The following is a 27,732-nucleotide window of genomic DNA, read 5'->3' on the forward strand; positions in this document are numbered from 1 at the left end:
AAGAAAACATAATATATAATAATAATAAACATAAGTACAGATTGAACAGAAAAATAAAATTTCGATTTCAAAATACATAGCACGTCACCGAAAATGTCTACGTCTTTGGGGAGCGCATTGACTAGTCGCGCACCCTCGCTAATGGTGCCTGATAGGCTTGACACAAGAAAACGGTTCCGATCCAGAATAAATCATGGCTTCGACCACATACGTAAGTGACAGACGCATGTAAATTCAAATTCATTAGGACACCAGTATTGGAAACCATCCCTCGCGATAATAGGCAAAAGAGCAGAAGAGACCTACGAGATTCAAGAGAGTGAAAAGTAAGCATGCCTTGTAGAAAGGCAGTCGGAAAATAATCATTTTGACGAATTATCGAAAGGAAAAGAGTTAATGACGATATGAGTAGGTAGATATATCATCAGCAATTTTGATAAATATAGAAATTCATATGACTGACAGGAATACAATCAACTTAGAGACGCCTTCACCCAGCAGTGAATTGATTCAGGCTCGTTATGATATTGGCATTATAAATAGATAGATATATAATATCACCGATGTTGATAAATGTAACAATTCATAGGACAGAAAGGAATCCAGCAGTGGATTGGTCCATGTTGATGATGATGATAAGGACGATAAAAATAGGTATATATTATACGAGGGTGGGTCAATAATTCCTTAGAAAAAAGCATTAAAACAGTTTTTATTTTTGTATTTTTTTTTTCTCAACATAATCTCCTTGGAGCTCAATACACTTGGTTAGACGTTTCTCAATTTTTTTTAAACCGACAGAAAAATAAGTTTTCGGAAGGTCCTCAAAATAAGCATTTGTCCGATCGATGACTTCTTCATTTGAAAAAAAACGTTGTCCACTTAGCCATTTTTTTAAGTTTGGGAAAAGGAAAAAGTCACTGGGGGCTAAATCTGGCGAATACGGTGGGTGGTCGACCAATTCGAACTTCAATTCTTCAATTTTAGCCATTGATCGTAAACATGTGTGAACACGGGCATTGTCCTGATGAAAGAGGATTTTTTTCCTGTTTAAATGAGGCCGTTTTTCTTCAATTTTGTTTTTTAGCTGGTCCAATAAAGATGCATAATAATCCCCTGTTATTGTTTTTCCTTTTTCCAAATAGTCAACGAAAATAATTTCACGTGCATCCCAAAATACAGTAGCCATAACCTTACCAGCTGATTTTACGGTTTTCGCCTTCTTTGGACATGGTTTGCCTTCGCAATCCACTGCTTTGACTGTTCTTTCGTCTCGGGAGTATAGTGGTGTATCCATGTTTCATCTACTTCTACAGTCACAAAGCGACGAAAAAATTCATCCGGATTGCGTTGCATGAGCGACAACAGGGCTTTAGAGGCCACCACCCTATTGCGTTTATTATCGACTGTGAGCAAACGCGGCACCCATCTTGCAGAAATATTTTTCATGCCCAATTTGTCATGTAAAATAGAAATGACGCTACCTTTTGAGATCCCTGTAACCTCAATTATCTCACTCAACTTTAATCTTCGGTCACTTAACACCATATCGTGGATTTTATTGATCATTTCTGGTGTAGTCACCTCTACAGGACGTCCTGAGCGTGGTTCATCCTTTGTTGATGTACGACCACGTTTAAATTCATTTAACCAGTTATAAATAGTTGCAAGTGAAGGAGCAGATATGCCGTGAACTAAATCCAACTCATTTTTTATTTCCTTTGCTGTTAACCCTTTTATATTAAAATGTTTAATAACAGCTCTAAACTCAATTTTCTCCATTTTCCATTTTTCCATTTTCCACAAGCAAATTTTTTTTTTAAATGTACGAGAAACACACAACAACCCGACCAATCTGATTGAAACTTCGCAGCATACTGAATCGGTAGTGCCGCTGCATGAAAACAAACCGCTTACAGTACTAGTCGCGCCACCTGTCGGCTTTTCTAAGGACTTATTGACCCACCCTCGTACAATATCACTCGTTCATCTTCGGTTATTTTAGTTCGATGGATATTGTCGACGATGTTGAGGAATTTGAATATGTTGTCTCCAAATCACTACCGAAAGTTTCTTCAATCCCAGCACCAGAGCACTGACAAAATATTATTTCCAGTCGGAAATAGCTTCATTTCATAGTGTGATTACCTGTGTGCGCGCCTGCACTTGAGACTGGTCGCATTCCTACAACCCTACAACTTATTTCGGCTCGGATGTAACTTCTTCTGGCATTATCTAGTTTTCTAAATGCCTGTACAAATTCGTAAGTAATGTAAATCTATGAATACTTACGCCATTGTCTTGTTTTTTTGTGGCTGTGCGTGAGAAAAGTATGAACTCTTTTGTTGGGCGATTTGACGGAATCGTCCATGGCGACTGATGGCGACCGAAATTTGTAATTTGATTTGGCAACACCGCGTCCGAACTACTTCGCGGGCGACTCCGCAATTCGAGGCACGTACTCTATTCTACCGGACCACACAATGTCGCTGCGGGGACTCGACACTTTTTTTTTCATTTTTAATTATTCATATTGACACTGAATTCCTTTTTTGTTTTGATCGTTTGTTATTTTTATTTAAATAAAAAAATGAGTTGACAGCAATTCGCATCGTAGTCCATCTGTTCCTTAAAATTTTATTCCTTAAATGGTTTTAACTTAAGACGATACATCAGTGCAACGACAAATAATTTTCAACTATAGGCGCAACGAAATTTTGGACTCGCTGGCATTCGGAGAGAGAACGTCGAGCTGGGAACACGTCAATTTGTTTCGTGATGGTGACGGGGTATTAATACTTAAATCGTGTAAAGATGACTAAAAATGTTATCCATTTACTTGAAAAAGAAAACATGTCAATGAATGTATTATTATTGTTAATAAACAGAACATTAAATGGACGCATGTTGACTTTTTATGACAAATTACGTTTTGTTTTGCACGCGTGATTTGCACAATCTTCGCGTCGCATAGTCACGATAGTTTTAGACCGTGCCCCGGCTGAAGTATAGCCTTAAAGATTGCCTGAAATAGCTGTCAACAGAAACAACTCAAACACTATATAATTAATAAAAAACTATTTTAAAAAACATTTTTATGGAGTTCTACCACGTAAACGCCATTTCAATTAATTACTAGCACGCCTGCAAGCAGTCACAATAATATGTCATTTCATTAATAACGCTAAATATTTTCAACAAACGGTAATGTACTTATGTACAATGTAATATGTATATATATACATTTTCGGTGACGTGCTATGTATTTTGTATTCGAAATTTGTTGGATTTATATGACAATTTATATTTCGTTTGGCATGCGTCATTTGCACCCGCAATCCGCGCATCGCCTAGCCACGATCTTTTTAGACCGTGCCTCAACTGAGGTATAGCCTTAATTGATTTTAAAATTGCAAGTCTATATAAGATGTCTGTCATGACCCCATCATCTTGGGGGGACATGCTCGTCGAAGGTCAAAATTGAGTTTTTATTGTATTTTCAAACCATGATCCTGGACACTCCTTGAACGTTGTAGATAATCTATTTATATAATTTTGAAGCCTTATTATCCTTTATAGTTATTTTAAACATTTGATGACTGCATAAAGTATTTTTGTTACATAAAATAGTATTCTTTTAAACCTCTCGCTCTAATGTTTTAGAATATAGTCATATTTCGGTACATAACTGTGCAGTGGTGTTAAGATTTTTTACATTTATTAATTTTTAAACGCATTTATAAAACCATTAGTATAATTTATTACGAGATAATTTTTGTAAAATATTCACGATAAAAAATTATATTGATAATCTCTGTGATCCCAAATTTGTCAAGAATTAGGCATTTTATTATTCAAAAAATCGGCAAGATTAACACATTTGAAGATGATTCTAAAGATACTTATTATAAGCTATGTCTTTGACCATTCAAGTGTGATAAACATCTTATGAATAATGATTGCTTTATAATAATTATTGACCTAAGAATAAGGTAGTGTTTTTTTGAAATACGCCATTTCTTTTGTCATTCCCTAGTGGTTAAGCTACAACATACGGCCGTAGCCATAAATTGACAAACTATAATTAAAGTAGGGAGTAAAATTATGTTAACGCGCGTGTTTGAACGTTATGAACGGGGGTTTACCTTCAATGTAAATAGACGGGATTGCTCGCAGAATCAATATGGATCGCATTTTGTCTGTGCTATATTATACATATGTTCAATCAATGAGTGCTACTAGTGCTTATACATATTATATGAGTTGCCTAGAGTCATAACTCACATACCTATTCAAAAATCGAGTTTTGAGATAATCGCGAAAAACCACCAGATCACTTGTTATTTGTAATTAGAAGAAATGTATTGAACTCCCTTGAATATATATTAATGAGTGAGTCGATTTACATTATTTTTTTTCAAAATATATATAATACTCCAAAGGCTGCAGACACATATCACACTATGAAAAATCGGTAGAGCTCCCTGATTGGTTAGAAAAGCCTTGATGACAGAATTTAAGAAACAAAAATCGATTGCCAAAGTAGCTGATTTGGAAGGAACGCTGATGGGTAGGTATAGTAATTGACCAATAGTTAAAATTTGTTCGCTATTAGTATGTCACGCCGTAGCATAATGGTAATGCGACGGATGAGGCGCATACTCGGGAGATACAGGGTTCGATTCCCCGTCGGGGTGACTTACTTTTTTCAAAAAAAGATTTTTTCTATTGGTTATTATAATATACTCTATCAGAAAGTGTTTTTTTCAAAATAATATATGTTCAATAATCAGAATGATAATTATATTCTTAAATCTTGTGAATTATTCGTTGAATAAAAGAAATAGTTAATTATTTTTCTTTGTATTTAGAATCACTAGGGAGGTATATTTAACTCAAAAATGACAAAATTGCACAATTAGCGAGCGACTCATATGCATGTGAATCATTAATATAGGTACATAACATTAAGCCAAAAATACGAATAGCCGAACGTGGCACGGAAAGTTGCATGTTAGACGTAACACAGAAAGATCACAAAATAAACCTGTTGATAAGAAGGCAGACAAGAAAGAGTATACGGTGTGATAGAGATCGCCAAACTCATGATGATATTGAAACGGGTGAGTGCACAATCCTGGACAAATGCCGACATTCAAGTACCCAAGGGTAACACTAAACGACCACAGGAAAGCCCTAAAACCCGATAGATCGAATAACTCATAAAGTTCGGTGAGTTTACCTGGCGGCGAAGAACTGGTGTCTGAGAAGGGTGGAAGGAGCCAGGGGAAGCCTTCGTCCAACAGTGGATCAACCACGGCCGATGATAATAACGATGCAAAATACAGTTAATTTAGTTTGTTTACCAATTACACTAAACAGATCACAACCGGCTAGATCGAATAACTCAAAGTTCGGTGAATTTACGTGGCGGCGAAGAACTGGGGTCCAAGAAGGGTGGAATGAGCCAGGGGAAGCCTTTGTCCAACAGTGAATCAGCCCCGGCTTATGATAGAATAAATAACGCTGCAAAATTCGAGTGATTTAGTTGAGTTGTTTACCAAGTAAATTATATGTAAGATAATTTCAGTATGCACTTACTAGTAGTCTAAGCAGTAATATGACCTGCCAGGTTTCCTTTATGTTGTAACGAACGATAGTAGTGATTGTAATGAATGAATTGATAACTGCATTTCTTGTCATTATATATGTGTTATTATCACATTATCACCCATTCACATTACTCGATACTACAGTAACGAAATGATTTCTAAGGACAGGAAAACGGATACATTTACATACCAACTAATGCTTTCCGTTTCCGGTATTAAATTTCACAATAATATTCGCATATCACGTGTCATATCGAATACATATAATATCGTCTCTGTCTGAAAAATTAATGGTAAAGTACCATCTGGAACAGTTGTAATTTTTACCATTTTGTGTTCTCAAATATTACCAATATCTACAAACTTTAATGAATATTATGATAACGACGTATTTACCTAAATATTTAAAATTACATATTATTTAACATCCTTTATCATATATGTATCTAAACTCTAGAATTGTATCTTCTTACAGTTTCACTCAGAAAGTAACCCATTTCCCTTATTTTTCTCTCCCCTTCTAGGTGATGCAATATGTATTTATCTCAGTGAGGCTCTCGCAAATAAATTTCATAGCGGAACTGTGATCATTGCTAACCAAGTAATCTGCAATACGAAATGACTCATAGCTAATTTTATTATTTTTTACAATGAGATCCTTTTTACTGTCACTGTTACATAGGTATATACATAATATCCAAGGTTACATGTAAATTGTACGTAAAACATTTCACCGTGGCACAGTTCGCCGTGAGCTTTCTATCGGAAAGAGATGACCGTATACTATACGGTCTCCAATTCTATTAGATTTAATATGAACATTAATTCAATTTTCATAACTGATTTTGGCAAAATTCATGAATTCAACAATAAAAACCTAACCCAACCTAACAAAAATAATCCAGTATATCGGCTATTTTCATTTTTTTTTTGCTGCTGGCTTCCTGTAGTGTAAACAGACAAGAACCGTGTTTTATTTAGACATGAATTTTATGCCAGTACTATACGACCAAAAGAGGTTGGACGGTTTTCCATATACGGCCTTATATTTCCGATACAACATTTCACGGTGAAGTGTGATACAGTGAACTGCATACGTACAAGTTTACGGACTCTCTAAGCTCTCTACGTTAAAGTAGATCTTTCTTTCACATATTTGTATGAAATTGCACGACCTTGTTTTTTTTTACTCTAATACTAGGTATGTGGTAATTACCCATCTACCCGAATCATATTTTAAAAGAATTTAGGACAGGAGCAACTAGCGCAAGGAAGGAAATACCTTTCTCAGATATTTGTGATTTCCTTCCTCGTCTTGTGGTCAGTGAAGTTCATCAGTTTGTGCGCTGATCTTCACTTAGATTGGTTATTGTTATTAGTTATTGTTATTACACTTGGCACCCTTTTGTGCAGGGGTTCCCAATAGTGAGACTGCAGAGTATTGATACCTATGCTATAAAACTGGTTGTCTTTCGCATCCATCTTCGATGACACCAGTACGTTAGAGCAGTGTTCCCCAACATTTTTACAGCTGCGGACCGGTAAAAAAAAGAAAAATTTTTCGCGGACCACTAATACTGAAATTAAAGTGGTTTTTTACGTAATATTTTTTAAATCTTATATTGTGACAGATACACATAACTATAACTAACAAATATACATATAAACAGTCTGATACAATTAAAATTCAACAAAAACAATGGGTTTTTTTCAACAAACTAATGCGAAACCTGCTGTTGCATCTTTGCTAATATATTGGATATTCTTGGCTGCAGTGCTGTCTCTGACAGACGAAGTGCTGCATTCACGTCCAGTCTATTCCTTTGTTTCGATTTTATTGACGACATGTACGAAAATGTTTTTTTGCATGAGTTGTTGAAAATGGCATTAACAAATTTAAGTACAGCTTAAATATGGATTTTCATCTTCCACTGATATCCAAAACTATGGAAATAATTTAATGTTCCTTGGGCGGCCCGGTACCATTTGATCCACGGACCGGGGGTTGGAGACCACTGCGTTAGAGTACGAGAGTTTATTTAAAGCGAGAGATGAGTACATTTCTCAAAATAAAAAACCTAATTATGTCGTTTAAATTATTTTATATTAGCGTGAAAGTATTGTCGGTAAACAAGGAAATAATCACGGAGAATTTAAATTTGTCTTCGAAATGTTTAATTTTTAATTAAACCCACCCTTAGACTTTCTTAGACTGACTGTTTGGGTGAATAAACTGTTGATATAAAAATTGCAAAACTTTCATTAGGTGCATCGTACACAATATTGTGAGAGGACAAAAGTACAGCATTCCAAGGAAAGATCAACGGTATACGTGGCAATTGAATTGGTACGACTAAATATCCACTAATCTATTCCTGGTAGCTGGTTGGAAATCAAAAGGGCAGTGACGTCCCGTGGGGGTAGGCTGATCTTACGTTGCATAGGGGTAGCACATTATAAAAGGTGGTTAATGAAGGAGCGAATATAAATATTACAACTTTTGAGACCAGTAGCAGTTTTCCACGAACCGTACGATGATGTCGCTTCATTAGATAGTATCTGAATCTTAGTTTAAAAAAAATTGACACATAAAAAATCTATTATTGTGTTGTCACACATTTTGTAATTGCGGTTTAGCGCATACTTTTTACAAGGGTGTCTTCAGTCAGCGCCCGGGCATTCACGTATCTAAACCCACCACTGTTTGACATGTTTGAGTATGTTTCATGGATATGTTCTAATTCTCGGTAGATAGTGTGTCGTGTGTTTCTCAATTTAAAGATTTTAGGTGTAGGTATCTGTCCGTTTAAGATATCCGAAAACAAGTAATATAATGGGTAAGTAGGTTCCTTGCGATTTTGTGGACAATTTGAAACTATACATATAAGGAAAGGCTGCATTTTACCTAGAAACGTCACTGGATAGCAATAGCGAATGGTAGAGGTAGGCTGTTAAGATCCGCCATAAATAGTGCATATTAAACTTTGTTAGTCATACGTATTTGTTTTTATTGAACTAAGACTACAATTATTATTTATAGAGGGTGTTGGTTAGTTTAAAAAAAATCAATTGAACCCTGCCTAAACCAAACCATAATAGTTTTAGTATATTTTAGACGATACGACAAAATTGTGCACACTTCTTTTTTCAAACTTATTTGTTCTCGTTGGATTAAGAATACATTATTATTATTACACATATTGCTGGTTCATTTTTTTAAATTCATAAAGCCTTGCCCAACTAAACTATAATAGATAAAAAAATAATATTCTATCTATAAAATATCCAAAATTATGTAGATATGATTTACGATATTTATGATACACGAGTCTTTTTTGACTATTATCTATTATGACTTTGTTTTTGCAGGGTTTGATTGAATTTTAAAAAATTACCAAGACCATCTGTAAATTGTAGTCTTAGTTCAATAAAAACAAATACGTATGACTGACAAAGTTTAATGTGCACTTTTATGACGGATCTTAATAGCCTACCTCCACCCTTCGCTACTGCTGGATTGGGGGTGGTACCTACATTAAAACGAAGCTAATAATTATGTCATAAAAATATGTCTAAATCCTTGTCAGGAAACATTATTGAATGAGCTCAAAATCAATCCCCGCTTGTCACCTTGACTGGCAAAATGAAGTTAAATTTCATCGCAGCACACACAAATCAGTATGCACGGAGTCAATTTATTTAAGATTGACGTTTTAATGCGTCGCAAATAAAAATATTTTCGATGGCAATATAAAAGCCATCGATTCTCCTATAAATCAATTGAAAGTCACGATTGATAATAATATCGCTGACAAACCAATCTATCGTTCGCGCTGCACGGTAACCATGCGCTCTGTGATTGACGCTACTCGGGGTCGTGCACAGCTAGGGTTGCCAAAAAAAAAATCACTCAGGAAGGATTTGGGACGGTGGTAAATTGGGTATGTGGTTTTGGACAGATAAAAATATCCAAATATTATATTTTGTATTAATTTCATTGCAATATTAATTTATTATGAACCTTCCAAGGATGATGTAAAAATAACAAACAGCATTACTTGTTAATTCCCAAGCTGCCATATTGTAATAATCATCTATCTAACTAGATTACTAGCTATTGTGGTCGTATCAAAGATGTTGAATCTTCAGTTTGACGTAAGTACCATTTTTGTATGTAAGAATGAAGTAATATGCTTGGTATGTATGAGGATTGGTCCCAGAGGGTTTATTCCTTTATATTCTTTAATGTATAATTTGAATTGAGCGGTGGTGTACGAATACATAGGATTACTAAGGGACTTTACATAGTCTGTCTTGTGCGACACGCGATACTATTTTTTTTGGAACAGTAATATTGTCGCATGTCGTTGTCTCCCGTCGCGGTCGCAAAGTTAAAAATCAAAAACATCTGTACGTGAATATATAAATGTTCGCATAAAAATCTTCGTCAACAGTTTTTATACAATATTCATTTGTTCACGAATCTACAGGTGTATCTTGATCTGAAATAACCATTAAGTTGCGTGGGAGACATTTTACTAAGTATGGGGTGTCCAGGACAAGGCCGTCTATAGTCAAGCCGCGGCACTAAATAGCGAGTTCCGAAAGTAGTGCTAGTTATTGGCTAACTTCAAATCAAATGCGGTACCTGTTAGTAGTAAATAAAGATTTTCGATTGCATATTTCGTTCATTTTAATTAACGTATTACCATTTTACAAAAATGAATAATTTTCTACAAACGACACACTACAAAACAATCCCCCCGCACCACACTCGATCTACGTTTGGATGTGAAGCATCACCAGTTTTCTTTACGTCGAGTGTGCTTTGACTTTCTACAAACAGTTTACCATATTGCTTTCGAAGTATAAACAATAACTATTACTACGACCGAAGATCACAGTTTCGTGCTGCGGCCCGCATATTCGGCAGGACATATCTTAGGCTATATAATGTTTGAGGCTTTCACGGTTGTTTTTTTATCGTAGTAGATTTTTGGGGTTCCACCGTGTGTCCTTCTTCCCTCGACGTTTCGAGCTCCTTGCAGAGGCCATTATCAAGAGTGATATGTTGTATGATGAAATGTAGTGTAGGTATATGAATGTAAACGTTGCTCTAAGTATATCAAAAGAAATCCGATTAGCTAATAGCAAACGTTGCTCAGAGTAATGTGTCAATCGTTACGACCAGAGATACCGGCTCGAATATTGGATTTTGCTGATAGTGCAAAAATCTACTACGATATCTTGGGCTACTTCTCCTTTGGCGTATGATTTCGTCAACAATATGAATAGATAGGAGAGTGAGATGCCGTGACAGTCCCGTCCTGCAAATACCGGATGTGTGGCAACCCTATCCACGGGAGTGTTCTGGTTTGAGACCATTCATTTATCTGGTCACCCTGTTAGGGCAGCTAATTCTGATTCAGCAGACGATGGTTGTCTTGGCCCCTCCATCGACTGCAGAATGATAGTTGAAACGACAAACGAATAATTAATCATTATCGAGTGCCTACTTACTAACTTGGTTCCTTCACTGCAGCAGCAACAGAGAGAAGTAGGTGCCACACTCGGCTATTTGAATATCACGTAGATATTTTCAATTGTAATTCTGATTTCATTGATCATTATTATTTGTAAGATCAGTGGTGTAGTTTTAAATAAAATAGTCGTCGTTTTAAATCGTAATCGACTTTTACTGAAGTGCGTAAGTAAAACCTTTTCTGGATGAAACGAAATTTTACATTGAACATACATAATTTTGAAAACGCTTCTGAGAAAACATATTATAACCAATAGAAAAAAATCTTTTTTTCAATTAGTTTAATAATAAAATAATACCTACTTTGATTTAAAATACAAAGGCCGATCGCCAATAGTAGCTCAATTTGGAAAGCGCTTCAGAGAGTATTAAGAGCCGTTATTTAAAAATTTGCCTTTAGCATAGTGGTCTATGTGCAAGGGCGCGAAACCCGAGAAATGCAGATTCGATTCCTGCGGAGGGGGTGTCTTACTTTTTCAAAGCGATTTTTTCTATCGCTTATAATATTATATTCAAAATTATGTATGTTCAATAATAATTATAATGTTACATTCTTAATAAATGTTGTGAATTATTCGTTGAATAAAAAAATACTTCATATTCTTAATTATTTTCTTTCGTAAGGATTTCGATTAGGTGGAATATATTCCATTTAATATTATCGTCAAGCAGCGGGCATGTCCAACGCGTCCACAGGAATGAAAATATAAAAAAATTTGAACATTCAGTTGTAATATAATATGATTTCATTGATTTGATTTTATTTTGAAGGGGAAGCATTAATCATGAGGAAGCCCGCATAACCTCATCTATAACTTAATTCGTATTGCATTACTAACGGCCTCCCGAAGAAGTTTGCAAAATAAAAGATGGGAAACCCCAAGCCTTAATTAAACTGAGGCGTAGTTTCCCTTTACCGTCGCGCAGTAAGCTCTTTACAGAGTATACTAATATATTGACGATGAGTGCAATAACTATTTAAAATAAGGCCACACTTATCATTATCTGATATATCTAAGGTGTTTTCAAGTTATTCATGTTCAATATATGGATTATTACATTCTCAAAATCTTGTGAATTATTCATTGAAAAAAGAAAATGATTTATTGAAAATGTAGTAGTTTAATCTCTCCTGAACATTTTTTTTGCATGTAGACCTTTTTTATAGGAACGTCTTCAAATTATGCCGTGATATAACCATAAATCATAATGTAATCCCTCCCCTAATCTGAGAGTTACACAATATTTTATATTAGTAAACCCACGTTTTAAATTCCATTATGCCTGTATAGCACCAAGAGTAATTTTAATTGTCGGCCGTAACACTTCTCTTAATTACATGCGCCATGTTAAAAACGTCTTAAGGTCTGCAAATAAATTATGGATGCCACATAAAATATGTTTTATTTGTCTCTGGCAGTAAAGTTCGTTAGTGTTAGCATTATCAGTCAAAAACATCAAATTGTTGGACATAAATAAACGTCCGCCATTTGCTTGTCTTGTCTTTTTCTTTATGGCCTATCATCAGTGGCGTCACGGCGTTGGTGTTCTCCATATGTTGTCAAATATCATTGGGCTGCAATGGAGTGCACATTAAATTTAACCAATCAAATCGAGATTGTTTTTACGTGTAGTAATTATGTGTGTCACAGAACAGAACAGTGTAATGTGGGTAATGTACTTCAACCTATTTTACTTATTATATACATAAACGTCATAAACTAAAGGAATTCCAACCTTTTGACTTCGCTGGGCGCGTAATCTTTTTAGCTCTTTCTGCAATTTTTTCAATCCGGAATGCAAGCCCGGAACTTTTTTTTTAGCTCGTCCTTCTAAAAAACAATTCTCCAGTGCGATCAGCATTTCCACCCAACGTGGAAAATTCTGTCCAGACTCTCATCGACACCTTTTTCTTCAAACAGTGTAATAGTGAAAAATTGTGAGAGATAGAGACATGAAATTCAAGAGACTCGTGATCCTTGCTATGCGAACATATATAGTTTTACAATAGCATTATAATACAAAAATAACTCATCTGCTGGTTCATTTGAAGACACTGATTTTACAAATGGTAATGAAAGTTCAAATGAAGCTAAAGCAATACTGAGAATTTATGTGACCGGCGTCCGTACCGGCCGTCATCAAAAGTAAGTTAAGTGCAGAGCTCCTTCCAGATGGATCGCCAGGGTAAAGTAAAAGTGAAAGAATAGAGGTCTATCCCCCATTGCCGCCAAAATAAGAAGTGGGATCTCGTCCCGCCGTAAGGTGGGGGTTGGTGTGAAAGAGACAACCAATCTTGTATCTTCTTCTCTTGGTCAGCATTTACCTACTTTTAATTTAGGTATAGGTATCCACAACGTGACAACAGTCTTCGGAGCTGGGACTGATTACGGCCCGCGGGTTGCTTCATAAACGTATATTGTTTGTTAGGCCTCTTCTTCACTTCTCTTCGCTCTTATTGTGTACCATCTCTCCATATTTTCGAAGATTGTCAGATCGACCTCGGCTAGCGGGTTTTCCGTGCAACACGAAGTACTTATGTGATTTTATAGGCCATATTGAACCGAATGTGATTTTTAACCATATGCCATATTAATCCTATGATTTCTGTTCATGAAAATATATTTTCATGTGGTAATATGAGCCTGTATATAAACGGATACGGTCAGACACTTATATTCTTTGTTAAAACGTATTACCATGAATGGTAATAAGAAGTTAGGTAAGTATAGTATTCCTACGCTACAATACCGCATACGGTGTCCGTCCATGGATGGCCTCCTAATTTCGCCCATACTATCCACGTTTAAATTCAAGAATTCTTTGGATTCTTTCCCATCTGACCAAATCATCATCATCAACTTCGAAAATTTCTCGAATCGTTCCACTTTTTATGTGTGTGTGTATTACTGAGGGTTTTCATATTTGTTTATATCTGGGTATAGTAAAGTTAGGCAGACCAAATTTGGTGTTGCCTACAGACCGTCCGATTTGTCTGTTTTATCTTTTGCTATTAATGTAAGAAAACTACATATTTACTAGGTTAAAATAGCGAATGGAAATACAACCATAATACCGACTAGATAGCTACTCAATATGCCCGTTCACCCAATTGGTTTATTAAAGTGTTGAAGCTATGACGCATTAAATTGTTGGTGATTGGTTGGCAGGTCCACCGTAATATGCCAAACATACAGAAACTTATTGAATGCACTATGATAATATCTTAATAATTAATAGTGTGGATACGCCACTGTATCCCATCACGCAGATAACTAAACTCCATACTCACACGAATGATAATAATCACCCGAGCGCATCATTTCATTTTGTTCTCCAACTTTTAACTTCATGGGGGTGCCCAACTTTTGATTTATGAATATCTATCTCTTCTGTTCAATCATATTATTATAGGCTAAATTTAGATAAAGCGTCTTCAAACCTATCATAGGGTAGGTACAAACAAACAAAAACAGATAGGTACCTTTACTACGCGAATCTTTTTAAGTAATTAAGTAATTAAGTAAGTACCTACAACAGTGTTGCCATCTTTTTCTATGCTGATTATAGTGCATTGGCGTAAAAATTATAGTATTTCTAAAAAATATATAGTACAGGAACATTTTTCGTCTTGAATCCTTTAAAATTATAGTATTTTGGTATATTTGGCGTTTGGTATATTGAATAAACCTTCTCCTATAGAGATTGAGCGTAAATGTGTGAAATTTAACCAAAAAAGAACCACTGGTTGACAGATTAAGTTAGCTACAAGCAATGACATATTAAATGGACGACTCACTTCATACCCGGCGCGCACGACAAATTGTGCATGAAAGTCATTCACAGATGTATAGGTAGATGTCACGTGACCATTGACGTATCCGTTTCCATTATGCGATACAAGCTTCGAGAATTTATAGTAATATAACCTTTATTGTAATAGCGTATTAGTGTCATGACTCATTGCGTTAGAAACAGATTCTCGGTTACTTACGACTTCTCGGAGATTAGACGCCAGTGAGCTCAGCGAATCACAGGCGACTGACTGTCCAATGGTTCCTGTCATTCAATTGCATTGAATAAACATTCATCAATATCTTAAAATGGCATTTTATAAATAATAAATAATACTAACACATGCAAAGTGATATCCCATCTTTCTTGGAGTGTTTAGTAGATTTTTTTACAATTTTTAACTAGGCACATTGGCATTTTGTAACACAATAATAACGGTGAAGTCGAAACCTGACAGTCAGAAATTTTGTATGGGCAGACCCAGCGGTGTCGCCAGACCGCTTGCAAGCAGAATGTTCATTTGAGCGTAGGATACCGATATTAAAATATGAATTTCGCCATCCGGCAGACCCGATACAAAGTGAGTGTCATTTTATTTTCTAGATGCTTCGTCCATATTAATGTCATTGGCTACAAGTGACTTTCCATTACAGATTCATTTACAGAATATTTCACACTACTGCTATGACATTTGTTTGCCAATTTGCAGGACGTATGGAAAGGCAATCCATCAAGATGTGTATGATATGAAAAATTCTGTAAAACCGTTTATAACATTACCTACTCAAGTAAGTAACCACAATGAACATAATTACAAGATAAAAAGAACTTTTTACATACAACGTTTTTAAATTCTGTTGAACCATATAAACTTGACTTGACTAGCTTAAACGATCAAAAAAATTTGTACTTGACATGTCATATTGATTTCCATAGTAACGCACGTATATGTTAATAATTTTATTGCTAGGACCCCAGAGCCGGGTCTAGGACGATTTGGCACCGGACAACTGGACGCCACGGAATTCGAAAATAAATGGACGTTAGGTACTTATACGTACTTTAAAAAAAATATTCAATATTATTATTTATACTTCAATGATTATATTATGATTTAATCGTGCATATGTTGTAAGTTCCAACGAAAAAAAGAGTTTTTTTATGTTATTTATATAACATAATGGCACTAAGGCTGTAAAGCCTTAGGCATGGCAATTCTCAATCGGCGATAAAGAATACATTATGTAAAGAGTAAAATGAATTCAAACTACTAAGTAGTAGATAGAAACTGACTACGACAGTGTGGCGTCCAATTGTCCGGAGGCCAGTCGTCCCATTCCCCCAGAGCCCTAGCAATCAATAATGGTGTCGAAATAACTTTTCATACCAAACAGAATTAACTGAAAATGAATTCGATTCTACTTAAAGATGGCTAAAAGTATTAAAAAATGCATTGGCATCGTGTTCTGATATATTCTAAAAGTTTCAAATGTCTAGCTAGTCGGGAAGACAGTTAAAAATCGATTGCAAGATTTGTACCGGACAAATAAGAATACGAGCTAAGAAAAACGTTGTAAAAATGGCAGCCATTTTGCCTAAGTAAGAAAATCGAAATGGCAACTGAACGATGTTAATATTTATTGAGTTTTGAGCTAAATAATTTCAATTGTCGTAACATATTTAACATATTTTGATGAGAAATGAGCTTAAACTGATACTGAAGCTAAGAACGGGACACAATGTGTAAAAGATTTGATGTCCTCATGGGAAGAGGCGATTCGCAGCTCTGCGATGAATGTGATGTTTTGGAGGATAGTATGCCCTAAATATTAACGTCACAGAGTACAGCTGCGAATTGCGGATATCTTTGACAATGTCGACGAATTGAAACGTGCCCTGGCGGTGGGTAAGACGGAAGAGCTTGGCAAAATCGTAAAGTTTAACATAATTGGAGTGAGGGTGTGATCGTCGGATCCTCTTCTAGATTGGAAGAGGCGATATGACAAAGCCTCGGTAAAATCATAAAAAAAACATTATAATTCTCCTTATATTTTTATAGTCGAAATTCTTTGGTTAGAATGAATTTTCACGAGACTTATTAGGATAGCTCATCGGTCATAACCTCGTGTGCAATCAATATGGCAATAACGAAGTAAACACGTCCCTGCGGTATATGTAGCGATAAGCGATTTTTATATCGGCGTGAAATGGCGTCTTTACTCGAACTTGCGCGCTGTGAATCCGTTAGGCTAAGGCCACATAGGCAGGTGCCTTGCTTGGTGGCTACGTGCTAGGTGACATATCCTAGCGAACGGACGCACACTATACTATCGCAATAGCCACACTGCACGCTTCGCGCCTCGCTACGTGATTATTAGTCACCTAGTCAGTCTCCCGGCGAACAAACGTGTTGGTTATTTTTATTGCGTCACCTAGTGATTTTGCAAAATGGCGGATGTTTATTCATTCTGAGAAACGTCAAACACCGTATATTTAGAGGTTATGAATAATGACGCATGGGATGAGTTGACATTATGCACCCAACAAGTTCGAATTTGAGACTCTCAACATTATAAACTTAAATTCTCTGTGAGAAGTAGCTTTCTGGTTAGTTTTGAGAGTGACATATCGTTGTTGTCTTGAGCGCTCCCAAATGTCAAATGAATTTGTACCTAAGCACGTAGCGTGCAATGTGGCAGTAGTGTTTTTAGTAGACAAGCTTAGCACCTAGCTCAGCACTAGCGAAGAACCTACCTATGTGGCCGAAGCCTTAGGGATTTTGTCACTGTTTCACGCGATCACTACACGGAGAAAACCACATATACCTACCTAGCTGACGCGTTCCTTAACTTTGCTATGCATAACACATTAATTTTTCGTTAATTTGTATTTTATTTTGAGAAATCTTAAAATTAGTCAGCGCCTGTTATTAATTAGTAAGCCGCCAATGCATCCTTTTGTGTAAGAGTCCTTTTTGCAGCGTTTTTTCGCCTGACCATAAACAAGTTGAGATTAAGTGGACGAGAAGTCCGCGGTCTCGTCTCGCATCTTCGTAGTATTGTAATCATTATGTATATTGCGGGCCATGACCGTAAAAGGTTGGCGATGTCTGCACTTAATGAATATTTACGGCCGCGCAATCGAAAGGGCACCCTCGCCAGCAGTGATTCAACGTTTTATTTTATTCAATTCGTCCGGCGACCACTGACCACCGACCACCGCCGGTTTCCAAACTGGGAGGCGCAAAATATTTCTTACAAGACAGTTATTACAAGATTGAATTGCACAAAGATGCTAAAAAATCTTTAATAGAGATAGAGCATGTATGGAATTGAAACAAAAAAGGACTTTTCGTCTACTGAGCAATGTTCCCTCTAAGGTGTGCGCGTGTGCGCGCGCACACCTACCAAAATATGTCCGCACACATGTTTTCATCCCCCGCACAGTCCTCACACAAAAATATTGTAAAAGAAAGTTTCAAGAAGGGATCACCATATCCGTTCCGTTATATTGCATGCCAAAGTATACGAAAAAAAGATTCGTATTTTAGTGTTTAGCAATGGACCACCTATGTGCCGGGTCCTCTTCATTTCCTTTGACATGTTTCAACTTGCAAGAAACATTGTCAGTACAGTCTCATAGTAGTCCTTATTGTGAAAACATCACAGTTCTTACAATATTTTTTAAACGGTAAAAGTGTTCGTGCCAAAAAGCAGTGTTTTTTTCTTAAAATATTTATAAAACAAAACTAATAATCAATTTTTGTAATAAATAACTACAGGTGTGTTCAGTGTACGTAACAAACAATTCAAGTGAAGAATGCAATTGCTTGTACAGTTACATAATATATAGTACAATTATTATACTTCTTCTTCTTGGTCGTGCACTCATGGCTGAGGATCGTGACCACATTTAAATTTCGCCATCCTTTGAGCAACCAAGACTTTCCATCCTTCTCGATCTTCCGCTTTTCTCAGGGCAGAATGGATGGTGCCCCCAGTCAGCTCTTTCACTTGGTCGCTCCATCGCGCAGACGCTCTTCCTCTGCTTCGCTTTCCCTGGAGGCTACCCAAGACTACCAGTCTCTCCAGGTTGTCCGGTCCGCGCCTGACAACATGTCCAAAAAACTGCAGAATTCTTCTCAGACATATCGTCGAGAGCCGTTCCTTTATCTTCAGTCCCTGGATGATTGACTGGTTCGTCCTGTGCTCCGTCCAAGAAATGCGAAGCATTCGGCGCCAACACCACATCTCAAAGGCATCAATTGCCTTCCGTTCTTTTGCCTTCAGGGTCCAGGACTCGACTCCGTATAGGAATATCGAGAACACTAATGTAAATACTTATTATTATAGAAAACTTATCCGCTAAAAATGTCAAAAAGGAGTGGATGTGATATTTCAAATGCGATCATTAAGAAGAAATCCTGCGATACATTTAAATTGGAATGGCTCTCTGACAAGATATTCATAATCATGTATCTAAATACACAGATATTCCCGAGTATTGTGCGTTCGAATTCGTCGAACTTCGACTTAAATTTTAAACTTTGTTATTAAAAAAGAAATTGTATGTGTATGTTTGTGGGGGCGGGGGGGTGTAAATTTACCGCACCGGATGAAACCAACCCTGCACAGATGCGTTGATGATCCGCACACACAATATAAAAATTAGAGGGAACATCTATAGTCTAAGTAGGGAACGTTGCTACTGAGTGACTTCGCATTTCAGGTTCGTTTGAAGACATACCGCTATAATTGCAGATTCACGCCCAATTTGGTACGTACTACATATAATAGTGTATAATAAAATATGACTTAAAATTGACATTTCACGCATATCATATAATATGTATATTGTCGTAACAAATTTGAAAATAAAATTTTGTTATAAATACAAAATGAATTCATTGAGCATTATTTTTAATATCCTGAAAAATACCTAGAAGTAAGTACGTAGGTTATTTAAAAAAAAACATACATCATACGAAAACGAAAACTACCATTTTGTTTTTAAAGTTGCCAATAGAAGATTAAATAACAAAACTGTTACCAATCCAACCACACGTGCTACGTTCGATTTGAAAATCGAACTGCCTTCAAAATTCTTAATACAGAATACTCCTTCCTATTTAGAGTCCAAATTCTTTGGTATTGCCAGAAAACATTGATTAATAAGATACAACATTCCATACAATATATTATCAACACTTAATAGACACGTTTCCCAGAATAGGTCAAAGCAATCTGACAGAAATCTGCATCAATCTGGTTTTCCATAAATGACGTCACACTATTTCAGTTATTTTTGACCCCCTTCCCCCGTCGTCACAAAAGTATTTACACCCATGCCTAGTTCTGAACTGCTACGAAACTACATCTAGCGAACTTGCTAAGTTCGTCAATCCAGCGGGCTTTGTGACGGTCCTGCGGTCTTTTAAAGCCCCTTGGGTTACCACTGTATGACTGCATTTATCCGACATATCTATCCCGTTGCCTTTTCATCAGCTTTGCAACGTCTATCAGGCACTATCACATCACGTAGTCTTGTCTGCCTCATTATACTTAGTCCATACCAAGTGCAAAAGATTGTATAAATGACTTCGAAAGTTGTATCAAAACTTATGTTTCTTGATTTATTATTCCGCCTCAAACAATGTTCACGTACAGATATTATGTCCTTGGTACCTATGTGGTTGTTTTACTTAGATTGAAGAATATGTTTTTATCTATTACTGTTTGGTTAAGCAGGTTTAATTAAATTAAAAAAAAAACTAACAACATCTGCAATTTGTATTCTTAGTTCAATAAAAACAAATATGAATGTATTTATTAGCTGAATTGGCGTTTACGGTGTGGAACCAACCATTATAATGGTTTTGAAACAAAGTTATTGTATTTATTAATTTATTTTAATTGAGTTATTAACGTTGACGGATTTTCGGGCATTATACCCATCTTCTGAACGTTATCAATAATTCTGTTTCTGTGTATGGCCTGAATATGTTGATAAGTTTAAAAACATAAATTCTCAGGGTAGCCATTTGTATGCTTGGCTTTCTGTTGTAAATCAGATTAAGTACATGTTTTTTGATGTTTTTGAAATTTATTAAAATGTTTGTTAATTAACAAACTAAAATTTAAAAACATTCTTCATTTGCCACAGAAAGCCAAGCGTACAAATAGCTGCCATGAAAATATTAATGTTTTTAGACTTATCAACACATACACGGAATTATAATCAACCATTCCGAGGATGTGCGTATGCCCGTACAGCTGTCAACGTAAATAACTCAATTAAAGTACAATTAACAAAAATAACTTTGTTTCAAAACATTTACAATGTATGGATGTCTGATAGAGTTTAGTGTGCACTATTTATGTCGGATCTCCACAGTCTACGTCCACCATTTACCACTGTCATAATATGACATAATATTGTATCGTCACTGTTCTGGCAGAAGACACTAATTCGAAAAAATTACATATTGAGTTAGTTTTACCAAAATGTTCCTTATTTCAAACTTTACCGTCTGGAAACCTTCTTAATAAATAAACAGTCTTTATTTTAAAGTCATCCTTCTTACGATTACTTAATAAACTCATATGATAGACCATTTCAAACATTTTAACAACTTCAAAGTCAAATTACTCAAAACTAGTATTCTCCAGTTAGTGTGTTCTGACAGGACAGAGACGGTATATTATACGGTTAATAATATAATATGTATTTCATAGTTGTTTTTTTGTGGCTGTAATATGCACTAAAAATTGACATAGGGAATCGTTTATCTAAACTAAATATTATTATGTCATAACATAACAAAATAATAAAATAACATATATAATATTTTCTATTCGATTGCGCTGTGTAGACGCTGCTTTATAGCGTAACAAAAATGACGTCGCGTCGGCAGCCATTCATTGAATCGTTCACAGTGATTGGTTTTGTCTCCATTGAATTACTTTTCTATCCATCGGCTATTCGCTGTCCCAGTCTCGCACTGCGTAAATTAAACATGCAACACTACACATTCAATAACCTCGTTTTCACTCTAGTTATCGGCAGTTTACTTATAGTATTAGCAAAATTGCTGTAGGTATAGGTATGCGCACATTTTATACACTTAAAACTTACAAAAAACAGACCGAAATCAATCTCAATTTTAATTTAAGCGTTAATGTGAAGCAGAGAGGGGATAACAAAAATTATACGTTTGATATTTTAGAAGGATGTTCTTTGAAACGAAAGGACCATTGACGAAAATAATGATATACCTATACATAATAAATAACTTAAATGATACGATGGTTCGAAAAATACTTCAGTAAAATATTTCAAATGTGAGTTAAAATAGTTTTACATTCAGCTGACGTAATTTATTATTGACATAGATGGTTTTCTTTGACGCAGATGATACGATCGATTCGTCAGAATATGTAAACGGGGGCCTTGAAACAGTTCAAACCAGTCATATTAAATGATACCAAAATCTTTGATAAGATACGTATTTTTTTCACAAATCATGTATAAATTATTAACCATAGCATAAAAAAATTATCCGCAACTACTGAAACAGATATGTGTGAGTACAGGTGTACCTACACTTAAATTTAAATATATATATTATAGAATATTGTAAAGCGTAATCATGATTCTAGAAAAGTGGTACCTACAGCTACAATGATATTTTTACTAAGTACGTTATTATTGGAAATTGTGGTTTTTATTTTATTACATATTTTATCTCGGGGCCTGACAAACTGATGAAGACGAAACAATCTCTGTAGGTTGGATATGATTTTTTGTTAGTATAATAGGTGCATTATGTTTTATGTATGTATTTTCTGGTGTGGCAACTTTACTGGCGAGTGGCGACCACCGCCTCCGATAGATTATTTTACGGAAACACTTCCGTCACCTGCATGCAGAATAATTATTCTAAGACAAAAATATTTTACACTTTTACAGGATATCCTGTTAAATATTTCAATATTATTAATTCATAGACCTGCCTTCATTCAATACGCTATATTATTAATGCGAATACATTAATCACTACTAAATACACAGACAATATTTTTAAATATTAATACAAACGTGTAAGTAGATAGGTAAGTATTTGTTAGTACTTATCTTAATGATTATTTAATTAATCAATACCAAATTTTATATTAAAATCTAATTGCAATATAACTGTCATAAAATACACTTCCTATTTCAAATAATATATGACACCATGACACCTTATTAAAATTTGTACAAATCACCGTTGGGCTAACGCTAAATGCTTTTCGATGAAAGTGTCTCTTTCTCAATGCTCTACTGTTATCAGCTGTAACGGGTATAAATGTTTTCAGCCATAATGTGTTTGTACAAATAACGTCATGTATGACACTAACTGACAGCCATTAAAAACAACGTTTAATAAACATGCGTTTAATGCCATTCTACTGCAAAAATGTGTCAAAATTACATAATTTAATTGAACGAACAAAAAGTACCTTCCCTAATGGAAAAAATCCTCGTAATGATTGAAGTATAATCGTGACAAATTATTCTCTCGATTATATCGTCGTTGTTTTGTAATAAGGGCGAATCAACCATTTTGGCGAAATCGAGATTTTAATGAAAATACAATATGTACCCCACTAGATTTGTTGTGTAAAAACGGCGAATTTTTATCTCCACAGGAAAGTACTTAAAAACGATAATCGACTAAAATTAAATTAATTAAAATTACGAAATAAAAAGCAACTGTGACATATTAGGCCTTTTAAAATATTATATAATAATACCTATTATAATGACAATATTCTTTCTAAGCTTTATTATAAACTTGTTAGATATTTACAATCATCTACAGGTAAAAAACAAATAAATGTCAAAAGTTAAAAATCCTCCTCCTGTAAAGTAGCATTTTGGTTAATTCGCCCTTTTTACAAAACACCGACGATATATGTGTATTTACTGTACAGAGTATGTGTCGTCAGGTGAATGCAGAACTATTCAAATTCACATTAATTGAAATATTTTACAAAAGCGTTCTTTCAAACATCCTATTGAAGTTATTTATTATTTATAGATATAGACACATTTATGCATCATTATTTTCATCAATATTCCTACTAAAATATGATGTATACATTTATCTATAAACATAACAAATCACGGTTAGTTAGCTAGTAGGTTGTTTCAAAGAATTCCCTTCTGAAATATTTCAAGTTCTGCATTCAGCTGACGAATTATTGTACCTTACTATTTTTGAATGTACTACTTTGTGAAGGCCGTCGATGCCTGTCTTATAGCTCACTGTGGCCCAGGCCATCATAATATAACTTCTGGTTTGATACCAGTGGTGTTTATATTGCTTCCTTATACTACTTCCTGCGAGCCTCTCAGTACAGTACCCGCCACCTGAGTATCAATTGAAAGGGGGCGATCGCCGCGCAGCACATTGCTTTCGGATGAATGAAAATCGCTTTCCTTGGCGGGAAATGGCCGAGCCTGCCGAAGGGGGGCGCGGCGAGGGGGGGTCACGTGACCCGCGGTTTCCTGTGTCGAGAAAAGCCTCCTCCGCCCGCCCCGCGCGCAGCCGTCGTCCGCCGGCCGAGACTGCGCGCGCCGTTCATTCATAATGCAGACGGTCCCATTCATAAAAAGTGTCCGGCGGGGAAACCGACGCGCGGCCGCGGGGAAGAGGGTCGGGCGGAAACGCCGGTAGGGCGCGAGGGGGGAAGCCGGGCCGCGCGGCGAGCGGCAGCCGCCAGTGTCGACCCGACCGCCGTGCGACTCGGTTGCGTTTGAAATCGCCCTACCATGAGATTACGCCCGCGTCCAACTCATTCGAGGATTTATGTGGAACATCGTCGCATCACGCTTACCGCACCCGATAGAACTGATTCCGAATCGTTTATAAAGTGAGTGTGACACCAATCGAACCCGGAATCCTCCAAATCGCATCCATTCGTTATATTCCTTCGCCCGCGTACTTCGTTTTGTGTGACGACTTATCTCTGCCTACCGCACATTATGCGGCTGTTCTGCGTTCTCCGTGGATTATGTTATTCTCTCGTCTCACACAGATCAATAGTGAAATCGCTCGTTCGAAACGAGCGTTCCTAATTAGACGGATGTTATGTTTCTTTACATTCTCTGAGAAAAACAGTGGCCCTACCCGACTCTCTACAGTTATCAAGTGAATCGACGTATATAATATAATATCTTAGTTGAATCTGTGTATTTGCCGCGCGAGCAGGGACTTTCGCGGTGTATTCTAGTAGATTACTTGCGTCAATCGGCGAGTGTTTTTGGATAAATACTTCGCCTCTTTCGTCCGCGGATCGTATCGAATCGATCAGGCGGCCACGGACGCTCGAAAACATTCAAAAAAGTGTGCGCTACTTCGTAAAATGTGTACGCGTGTGGGTCGTCGGCAGGCGAACGCAGGTCCGCATCGGATCTATCTACCGGGCCCCCCCACGAAAACGATCCCTCATTCAACTATTTTAACCGTTTAACTCGTACCATTCATTATTATTTTCGTAATATACTGTCCGTAGCACGATTATATTATGGTATATTAATAAATTGAATAAAAACACGTGCGTTTATCTTGCCTTTAAACCGGACATTTGTCATTGAATCAATTATTTTTATATTATAGTGTTTGTAAATGAGCAAAATAGTTTACGTAGATTGTCACCGGTTGTGTGGTATGCGGTTGAGTTTTCAGTCAAAATCAATCATAGTTCTCTAAAATTCCAGTTAATTTTATATAGTACCCCATTCGTTTTTGTGATCGAGGTCTATTGAAACCAACACTGGTCTCAAAACAGCGTAACCACACTGGCGATATGGAGTACCCACAAGATTACAAACTGCCCATGAGATAATTAATTTAAAATACTCACAAATACAGTAAATTTGTCACCCCAAAACTATCAAAACCGTTTCCACTGTCGTACCATTTTTTTACATTATGAATTCCCTGTTATTTATTTCATTAACAGTATTTTTTTCGAATACAGAAAGACATCTACTGGTTTACATAAAAAACGTGTGTGTGATCATTCCTTCAAATTTTAAATTATAAACACCTACGTAAAATAAATAATATTCCTCATGTGAAACAGCCAGATAATCGTAAATGATGTGTGTGTCAGTAACTATGCCAGTGGTGATAAATAGTTGTGTCGTGTGTCTAAATTGTCGAAAAGCAATGGATTAGTGAATGAAAAGTGTGATCCGGATTCATCTATGAATGCTTGTGATATGGATTACCCATGGGACAACAAACCTGGACAATATACTCGCTTCCTTGGATGGCAGAACGGGCTCTTTGAGTGACATGAAACTATATTTTTTACACGATGTTCACACACAATTAATAAATAATGTTATTTCTTATAATTATTATCGATAGATTGTACCTACTATTACATTTGTATTTAACGTTAACAATATTGTTTTTAGATAATGATTTTGACTTGCAGAACAGAGTTTTATAATTTTTTATTGACACTGGGTTAAACACAAACTTCGTTTCTATATTCATGTGTCATAGTCATAACGAATATAAATATCTATATAAGAGAAGAATTATGTAGGTATATTTAATATTAACTTTTCCGATGCCTATACCATATAGATGTTTTTGAACAACTTATTTTAATATCATTGAAGTACCTAGTTACTGAGATGTGGGTTTCAGTTGTTATTTTTTTAATGAATTATGAATGAAATTTATGATTTCATGAATGTAGGTATTATTTTATCAATTTAACGGCGGTAATATAATATGTAATTAAGTAGGCACAAGCAAACTAAAACAAATATATTAGAGAAGAATCAACACAATACAATTGTATACCTATTTGACAGCTCTGATTCACCACAAACTATTTCAATACCTAATACGGATTGTAATGCCTCATTTTACAATTATTATTAACAAATTTAATTTACCTTTTAATCTTTTCATCCATGCCCATAAAGTAATGATAAAAAATTGTAATTTTAATAACCTTATTTACTTAATTGGACTATTGTTCACATGGCGGAGTACTCCATTACGATGGTTTTAAAAACGAAAGTTTCTGTTATTTTAAAGCTTTTTTTCGCCTGCGCCAATCATAATAATATGTAAATTATTAGTATCGAATAAGAAATCTTTAGTATACGAGCGAATTAACACAAGAATTTCTCGTGATTTAAATTCATTATTTTCCCGCCGCATAATGGATTAATAAGATAGAAATGTGAAAGCCAGTCACCATGGACCAAGATGTTAAAGCACAGTTCGCTTTATCACTTTATTTAGGGCCATCTGTTTCCGGTACAACATCTGACGATGAACTGTGATACGGCAAATTAAATATCTACGTTCAATTGACATGTAACCTTATTATTGAATAATTAATTAAAATAAAACACAATATTTAGTAAGTACTAATTCCACTTTATTATTGGAGATAACAGTGATATTGAAAATAACATATTCTTTAGCACGTGTTTAAATTTTTCTCCGTAGGGTGGGTAAAGCAGTTCCCATTATTTTTTGGTTTACTGGTTTCTACCTAAACAAGACACCTATCTTATCATCTTGGAGTGGGTACATTTTCACGTTTTTTTGTGACGTTCCTGATCATCTGTCGAACACACAAAACAGATAATAAGACAAAATATAAAAGCCATCGCCGTGGACTAAGGCTTTGAAACGGGGTACGTATTTATTAAATATAACATTCTTTGCGCGTATTGTTATTTATATATTTTCTATCAAAT

At 35.7% G+C, this 27,732-nt stretch overlaps 1 protein-coding gene and 1 long non-coding RNA gene across 3 annotated transcripts in view; both read left to right on the forward strand.

The window, feature by feature from the left end:
* Positions 1-27,732, forward strand: part of sty (sprouty signaling antagonist) — a 149,258-nt gene that overhangs the window by 95,932 nt on the left and 25,594 nt on the right. Inside the window, exon 1 of one of the 2 annotated variants that reach the window (XM_085959291.1) lies at positions 24,715-24,866. The exons of the other annotated variant lie outside the window; for it this stretch is intronic. The gene's annotated coding sequence lies outside the window, so the exon portion shown is untranslated. Of the gene's footprint in view, positions 1-24,714; positions 24,867-27,732 lie in introns of those variants that run through there. 2 annotated transcript variants of the gene reach the window in all.
* LOC147064232 (uncharacterized) overlaps positions 1-27,732 on the forward strand; it is a 391,070-nt gene that overhangs the window by 11,944 nt on the left and 351,394 nt on the right. The window lies entirely within an intron of this gene.

This window comes from Rhyacophila brunnea, unplaced genomic scaffold (assembly GCF_057557595.1).
Source record: "Rhyacophila brunnea isolate RB1 unplaced genomic scaffold, BYU_Rbru_1.0 scaffold_8, whole genome shotgun sequence".
Classification (NCBI taxonomy): domain Eukaryota; kingdom Metazoa; phylum Arthropoda; class Insecta; order Trichoptera; family Rhyacophilidae; genus Rhyacophila; species Rhyacophila brunnea.